At 47.3% G+C, this 8,078-nt stretch overlaps 1 long non-coding RNA gene across 2 annotated transcripts; it reads left to right on the top strand.

The window, feature by feature from the left end:
* Nucleotides 1-3,812: 3,812 nt before the first annotated feature.
* LOC311597648 lies at nucleotides 3,813-7,748 on the top strand. Of its 2 annotated transcripts, XR_014779301.1 has the most exons (5): nucleotides 3,813-3,940; nucleotides 4,449-4,562; nucleotides 5,463-5,572; nucleotides 6,225-6,280; nucleotides 7,398-7,748. It is a non-coding gene; the product is annotated as an uncharacterized lncRNA (long non-coding RNA). The 2 variants fall into 2 exon arrangements; XR_014779302.1 differs by lacking the exon at nucleotides 4,449-4,562 and having other exon boundaries at nucleotides 3,819-4,294.
* Nucleotides 7,749-8,078: the final 330 nt, after the last annotated feature.

Below are 8,078 nucleotides of genomic sequence, written 5' to 3'. Positions count from 1 at the left end.
ATGAGTAGTGAGTTCAAAGTCAACACCAGCGCTAACTCACCATGTCAGAGCGGGCCATGTCCCAGTACACAGCTGATCATGCATATACTTTAGAGGCAGGTGTTTTCAGGGAGTCTGTAAATTGCCATCCTGACAGTGGTTAACCCATGCAGAAGTTAACTACACAGAGCTGTAGTGCTGGTGCCTTATAGGTGGATGTTTTCCTGGCCCTGGATGGTAAGACATGTCACCCAATAACTGGGAAGAAGAAGACACTTTGGAGGAAACTGAAGTGATAATGCACCCCAGAGTGCGGTGGGAAACCTCACATGCAGCAACTTTGGAAGACAGTGAATCTGTCTAATTAACTTCTGCCATACTTAAGGGAACTGCACTTTTTAGCTTTCCCTTTGTTGCTGCTGGTAATAGCCTGCACATTTCCCCCTTTGCTTTGGTGTTATATATGTCAATACCTTGTATCTTAACATGCGCACCTACCACCACCACCACCATCCCCTGCTCAGCTCTTTCTCACTTCTCCTTGAGTGACCCATGGGAGGTTTTCAAACCTCTCAATGTCTGATGCTCAGGTGAATGGCTCCCTTTTTCTTCCCTTTCTCAGCCCACCAGAGGTGCCGATGTGCGTTCCCCGCTCCTCCCCCTCTGTCAACTGTCTTTGGTGCCTCTTAGTTTCCCTTGCCCTAAAAAGCACTTGTTATACATGCATGATGAACTGAGTTTTATCCTCCAGAGGACTCACCCCATCAGTCTCTCACCTCAATGTACACACGCATATACACAAATAAATACAATAGACTGATAGAAGTGATTAATAGTACTATTTGGTGGATAACAGTTAATGCAAATAAAAATGATAAAATATTTCCCTCCCTCTCTTTCTTCTTTTCCTTGTGTAAGGGGGAGTTTTGGTGTCTTTAAAACGCAATTATGTCATGTAAACATGTCTTTGTTTTAATCCCGGGTGTGTGATATGAGGTTGCTTCAGACTGTCCACAGCAGCAGAATATTTGCCTTGTGTGGGCTCTGAGAGGCTCGTGATTTTTTGCCAGCGGTGGATAGTTTAATTCTGCTGAGGGGGAGATGGAGGGAACTCGGGGAAGGTATAAATGCCAGAGCCCAGAGAGGGATGAGGGGTGCTCAAAAGAAGGCTACTGTTGTTCCCCCTGCTGCTCCCCCTCTCCCCCCACTGCTCCTGGTTGCTGTTGTTGTAGTTTGATGAGAAGTTGGAGAAATCCTGACGACGAAGATTGGACTTGCCCTGAGGAACCCAACAACTCTAACCAGAAGGAAGTGGTCTAAAGAGATATATGCTGCCCCCTTTCCCTCTAACCTTTATCTCCTACCTAGTGTTGGGGGATTGGAAGGGATTAGGGCAGATAAGGGTTGGAAGGGAGAAACAGGGATAAGAAACCCAATAAAATAGATAAAAAAAAAATACAGACCAACATCCCTGCAAACACATTTTTAACAGTATTCCTCAACCGGATGATAATCTCTGCAGGACAGTACACAGCCAGTCCTTGTCTTCCAGGACTGCAGAGCAGTGCCAGGGGAGGGGGTGGGGGTGGGGGATGGGGGCACATCACAGCCCTGGGAGGCTCAGGGCTCCATCAGGACAGCTGTGAGACAGGAGACAGTTAACTACCACAGCTCTCATAAAATCATTAGCAAAGAAGCTCTGCAGAGAACTGAGTGGCAGGGTTGAAACTTTCAGAAAGAAAGACGAGGGTCTGCCAAAAAAACAAACAACAACAAACAACAACAACAACAACAACAAAAACAGCAAATATTGGCTGAGTTCTCTTCTAAGTGGCGCTCAGTCAGAGAAATGTAATTTCACACACACACACCCCCCCCATGCCCTTGATTGGTGACCAGCTTAATAAGTCACCAATGAAGATCTTGTTTTCTTGTGTGTGCAAAGGGGTGATGGTAGTGTGTTCCTCAGTAGGTTTTGTGAGGCATAAGCCAGAGTATGTTCACCGAGAACTTGGCATAGCGCCTGGTATGACCCCTCCCAAGCTGGGGCAGGTAGTAACATGTGCTCTATGTTCAGCTGAGGGCAGGAGCCAGGTGCCATGGCTTCACTGTCCAGCTTCTGACATGACTGGCCTGTGTTGCTATGGTGGATTTGGTGCTCCTGGGGATGAGGGGTTGTCTCCTGCATAAGGCCCCTGTTAGGATCTCTGGTTGCCCCTCCCCTGGGAGCTACGGAGCACTGGCCAGCAGTGGTCTTCATCCAACTCCTGCAAACCAGGTGCTTCTGCTTAGCTCCCTACTGGGCCCAGCGAACCAAGCAGAGGAACAAGGGACTGAGGAGGAAAACCAGTCAGATGATACTGCTTGTGGGAGGAGGCTCACTGTTCAGGGGCTCTCTGGTCATGAGGAATCCAAGGTCAACCTCCCTGTGGGGAGAGCAGAGAGCCAAGGTCAGCCATCCTCTGGGGATTTATTTTGCTTACACCAAGGACTTAGCTCATTTAACAAAACCTGCAGATGCTGAGCGATGCTCAGAGGCATAAGATGGCTCTGACGTGCCCAGCCCACTTCCCTACCTCCCAGTCGGTGTCCCGATGGTAGGCAATGGCTTTAGGTTCCCTATGATTAGCATCCAAGCACCTGACCATGGAGGCAGCCAGTCAGCCATATAAGCTTGCGCTGGCTGGCACTGCGCCGCACAGGGAACAAACGTGAGGAGACAGATGAACAACTCAGACAAGTGTGAACCGAGTGCCCTGATAATGTCTTGGGATAAGATGGTGACACACTCACTACTGTGAAATGCTTTGGCAAAGTTTGTGCATACGAGCTGAGGCGATCTCAGGGGCCTGCTTCTGCAGCGCTTTCACACATCCAGGCTACTGCTCCCAGATACGAGCTCTGCAAGTGTTAGCAGAGTCTTGTCAGGCTTCTTCTCCTGAGAAGAACCAATCTGCAGACCTTATTTTCTATAGCGCACATGCACCATTTTAAAGTAATTATTAATGATTACTGAATGTTTGTATATTGGGTTCCCACTGACCCTGTAACTTCCAGCCCAGGCCTCTACTCTCCTGTGATGTCTAAAAGGAATATTTGGAAAACTTGGCTTTAAACCTGGAATAGCAATTTGACTCCAGGCGAGAAATAAAATTGTCTATGAAAAAGTAAAAACAAAAGCAAAAACAAAAACTAACCAAGTTAGAAGCATATTTTTGTCATATTTCATTATTTTCTCTTTCTTGATTGCGATTAAAGATCAGACACGGTAGAAAGATGAATGCACAGCATTTATTATTTAAAAGAAAAACTCAATCCTGGCCACCCGCAAGAAAGCCCTTCATCTTTTTCTGCTGACATTAAAACGTGGTCCAAAATGACCATTCTGCATCCCTCATAAGGATGATGAACATCAATACTGAAGAATCAAGCCAGTCGACACTATGTAAAGGTCTGATCTGAGGGTAGAGGTACAAACTAGAAACTATGCTGTTAGGCCTCGTGACACTGCCTCAAGACAGATGGCCATTATGCGCAGTGGCCACTAGGAGACATAAGGTGACCTCAGGTGGACCCTCTCTATAAAAGTTCCCATGCCCCCTGCTTGCTAAGCACTACCATCGTCTCTTGCCAAACACACAGAGAAACTTTAATATCCCTTGGAAACTTACAAGTGATTTTGTAAAACGTGGGTCACCTTGATGGAGACCATCAGTCAGGGGAGTCAATCAGAACACAGCTCAGAGGTCACTGACATTGAACTGAGGTCACAATAAGCATAGCCCTGCCCAGCCAATAGACACACACTCTGCTGCGAAGGTGCAACGCCGTGACTACAACCAGGAGCAGAGAGTGATGAATGTAGGGCTCAGCTGTCTTCTTGTCATTCCATCCAGCTCCCTGTTCATGGAACAGTATCCACAGATCTCTCTTGTACGCTCCCTCAAAGACATACCAGCAGGTGTGTCTCCCAGCTGATTCCCAATCCAGGTCCTGACAGCTGCTGTCACCATCCCATGTGCTGGCAGCTGCTATGGGCATGGCTGAAGAGAGAGTCCTGTGGGGCACATCTGTGTGGAGAGGGTTATCTTGATTGTCTAGGAGGAAGTAGGAAGACATAGTCACAGTGAGTGGCGCAGTCCCTGCTCGGGAGGATCTGCAGTGTATAGGAATGTGGACCCTAAGCTGGAGACAAGCATACTGCACGCATTCATTGCTCTCCGCTCCTGACTGTGCATGTAACGCAACTGTTTCAAATTCCTACCACCTTGACTTTCCTGCTGTGAGGCACTGCAACCTGGAACGCTAAGCTGAAGTGAGCCCTTTCTCGTTTAAGTTGCTTCTCCGGGTATTTTATTACAGCAGCAGTGATAAGGAAACTAAGATGAAGCTTCCTGTCCCCAGAACTGTTAGCATGGTGTATCTCTGCAGTTCATGAGCCTTGTGTTCCCTCCTTTCCCTTGTTCCAGAAAGAAATGTTTGTGGTGCCAGTCTGAAGGGGCACTCGTGCGCACATCTACAGCTCTCTGATGCCAATAGAGCGACGATTAGAAAATGGATTCCAAGAACAACAATCCACTCTGGTGGGCATGAGTAAGATGTGGGCAGGAGCCTTCAGCAGGGGCGGATGTTGATAATCATGTATCCAAAGTGCCCTCCACACCTGCCCCTCTGCGATTCCGCCCTCATGCGGAAGCAGACACCTGGCACCCAAGCTGAGGCGAGTAAACTTGCCAGACTGGCAAGTTGGGATGTTCCTTGCCCATGACCTCTTAGTCACCTTACTCACCCGAAAAGTCTCTTTGTTTGACACATATTTTATTGTATCACTTATTTCTTCCAGGTTCTAGAATCTGGGAGTATGGAGGAAACAGATAGATACCTTTAAAATGTTACATTTTGTAACATAAACTATTTTCTAAACCTACAGCTCAGCTATGTATACATTTTTTTCTTTTGGCTCTTTGAATTCCTAAAACAAATTGACCTGCTTCGGTAGCATTTTCAACCATCTGGTATGTGCGAGTTATATATTGAATGCCATAAAGGAGAAATGTTTCCTGGCGTTCCTGGATTTGAAAGGTTTCCTGTCAGCAGGATGAATAGAAACCCAGCACTCACTCGAGACGGATACCTAGAGCTAAGTATAGAAGAGACCTTGGTAATAAATACATTGGGTAGAGTTTTGGCATTGGGTTAATATGTAATAGTGTGGATCAGTCTGTTAACTTCATGGAACTTGAGTGAGAGGAAGAAGTTTCATCTTCAGATAAAACCATAGGAGGATGTGAGTGTGGGAGCGCGGCCCTCCCACAGTCTCCTCCTGACCGGCCTGGAAGGACCTGGCCAGGGGCACTTGGTGTCTATTCATGCTGATTCATGGAGCAGGGTCAGACTCCAGTTCCTGACAAAGGAAGCAGGTGCAACGAGAGCCCTTTCCCGAGCTTTCTAACGGCTTTGGTCAACCCCCTTCTTGTTCTCAGGCCACTCGGGTTTTCACACACAAGCCAAGAGCTCTGAAGAAATAGCTTTTCAGGACTGAAAGAAAAAACCTATTCAGAGAATCACAGCAAGACTCATCCACACCACAGATGTAAGCCTAGATCTGCAGCACTCAGCTTTTCCGAGTAACTGAAACTCAAATAAATTGTTTTTCATTGCTAGGGCTTTTGTGCAAAAGCAATTCTCAGATAGCATGGGTGTGCTCTATCCTGGATAGAGAAAACAATTAAAATTCCAGCAGTTTGTTTATTTGTTTGTTAGCTAATCCAAGGTGGCTTTCTTTTGCAAGTGGAGTGTGGCGTTGGAGCTGGCAGTACCTGCAGCTGGCTGAACAACATAGAAAGTCCCCCCCGCCCCCTCCCCCCGGCCTTACTCAGTTCTCTGTGATATTAAATTGTTGTTTCATGCACAGCAAGATAATCTGCAGACTCAGCCACTGACTCTCAGAATGCTACTTCGAGGCTTAACCCCAGGGAGAGACTCCTCACTGGCAGAATCTTTCAAAACAGCCCTTGGTGTTCTCACCTTCCCTGATTCATTGAGTGTCGCACACAAGAGTCTGAGAACAAGCTGCTGCCATTCTCTGGGACATGGCGAACTGAAAGCTGAGAGCTGAGGGTTTTTAACCGTGCTTGGATAGAAGCTTTTAGAACCAAACACTGGGCTAGAAAGATTGTGGAATACAGTGGATTCTCTAAAAATCATGAGGCCCAAATGAACATATGGCATTCGTCTTTAAGCAGCTTCGCTGTGGATGCGGGGAACAAGGACAGAGGAGAGATGTAAGCGCCGAGTCCAGGTTAAGTACCAGAGCAGCTCTGTGATGAAGGACTTCCACGCAGGGCCATCTAGGACATCATCAGCTAGCTCATAGCTCTGCTCCTCCCTTCTTGTCCCTCTTCCCCTCCTTTCTTTGTCATGCATGTCCAGTTGCCCTTGAATTCACTCTATGGCCAATGATGACTTTGAACTTGTGACTCTCCTGTTCCTACCTGTCAAGTGCTTGAATTACAGTGATGCATTGTGGGGGTCTGGCTTATTTGGTTCTAAGCAACTGAGCCAGGTCTCTAACCCTCTTCCTCTGATACTTTCTGATGTCTAAGTTCAAAGACTGAAATAGCGAAGATGAGGATAGAAAGTCCGATCTGTAACCTTGGAGAACATTACCAACATGCGCTGTAGTCTCAAAAACAGCCTCTGAGAAGATGGCCAAGTCCTCTCATTAAAACAACACACAGAACATGGATGTAGGCAAGCGCTAGTGGGAGGTTTGGTATCACTGTTCCATACTGTGACCCAAGGGCTGGATCAGGGTCAGTATGGACCGAGACGCAGATGGCAGCTGGATTTTTCTATGATCAGAGCTGTATCCGCACAGTCTACCCTTGAATTCCTCCCCTCCTGGCTAGCTGAGAATTGATCGTATGTAGCAGACAGAAGGCACCAGGCTGCCATCAGGGATCAGCCATCAGCACTAGTTGGGAACAATTTCTCCAGCCTTGCTCTCTGCTTGTATCTGAGGAAACTACTGTGCACTGTCCACTGCCCCACGGGAAGGCTAGCACTGGCTTCCTACTCTGGGATCGCTGTTCTTTGCTGGGCAGGGCTGGCAACCACCAGCTATTAGCTTAACAAGCCTCAACCCTGCCCTAATTACAACTCACCGTTTGTCCAAATTGCCTGGTTGCTTGATCAGGGGTGAGTGGTGATGCTCTCCTTCCAGGCTTGAACTTTAGCCTCCCAGTGGATTCTTTCTGGTTCAAATCCTTTTGGCAAGACTCCTGCCCTCAATCTTAGTGCATATGACAATGCTTTACAGGGAGGGAGCAGGGTTTCTGACAGACATGGACTGATAGCTAGTAGTGTCAGGGCACAGTGGACAGCCATCCTTCAATGCATCCTCTGTCTTTTCTTAGAAAGGAAGAGATTGGTAGCTGGGGTTCTTCTATGAGGAAACAGAGTCTCACCGACTGTTGCGCTGTCTCAGATGATCTGAAGCAAAGGATTTTGAGAGGATGGAGTCAAGTGGCAAGAGAAGAAGGTATTCAGCACTTTCCTGCCATCCCCGGAGGAATGTGTGAGCTGTGCAGCACACGGCAAGGCTCCTCAGGCTGCCTCGGAACAGAGATGAGCAGCTCTCCCTGCTGTGAAATTTCCCTCCTGTTCCTTACGCTGTACATCTGTTGGTGTGTTTTTAAACACCTCAATGTCTTTGAGCAGCTTTTGAATAATTCTATCTTATAATAATCATCATGCAAAATAAAACCATGGGCAGAAAAAGAGACAGAACAGCAGATAGAAACAGGTATGTCTTCCAGTATACATGTACTTATACAGGTAAACAAGTGTATGTTTGCATTTGTGTGGACACACATACATGCACAACACTGGTCCTTGAAAGTCACCCTGGCTGCATAAAGAATTGGTGGTGAGGCGATTCCTTCACAGCCTCCCATTTCTACCACTGACTGTACCATGAGAGACCCTAGTGCACATCTCCCTGTCAGCATCCTAGTGGTGGATGTGAGAGCTGTGGCTTGTATGTGTCCTGGCTGAGGAAGACCATCCAGATGATGGTCAACACCTGTTCCTCATTG

Source organism: Acomys minous (genome assembly GCF_964271855.1).
Source record: "Acomys minous genome assembly, chromosome: 5".
Classification (NCBI taxonomy): Eukaryota; Metazoa; Chordata; class Mammalia; order Rodentia; family Muridae; genus Acomys; species Acomys minous.
The sequence above is the reverse complement of the archived record's forward strand: the minus strand, read 5'-3'. Positions and strand labels throughout refer to the sequence as shown.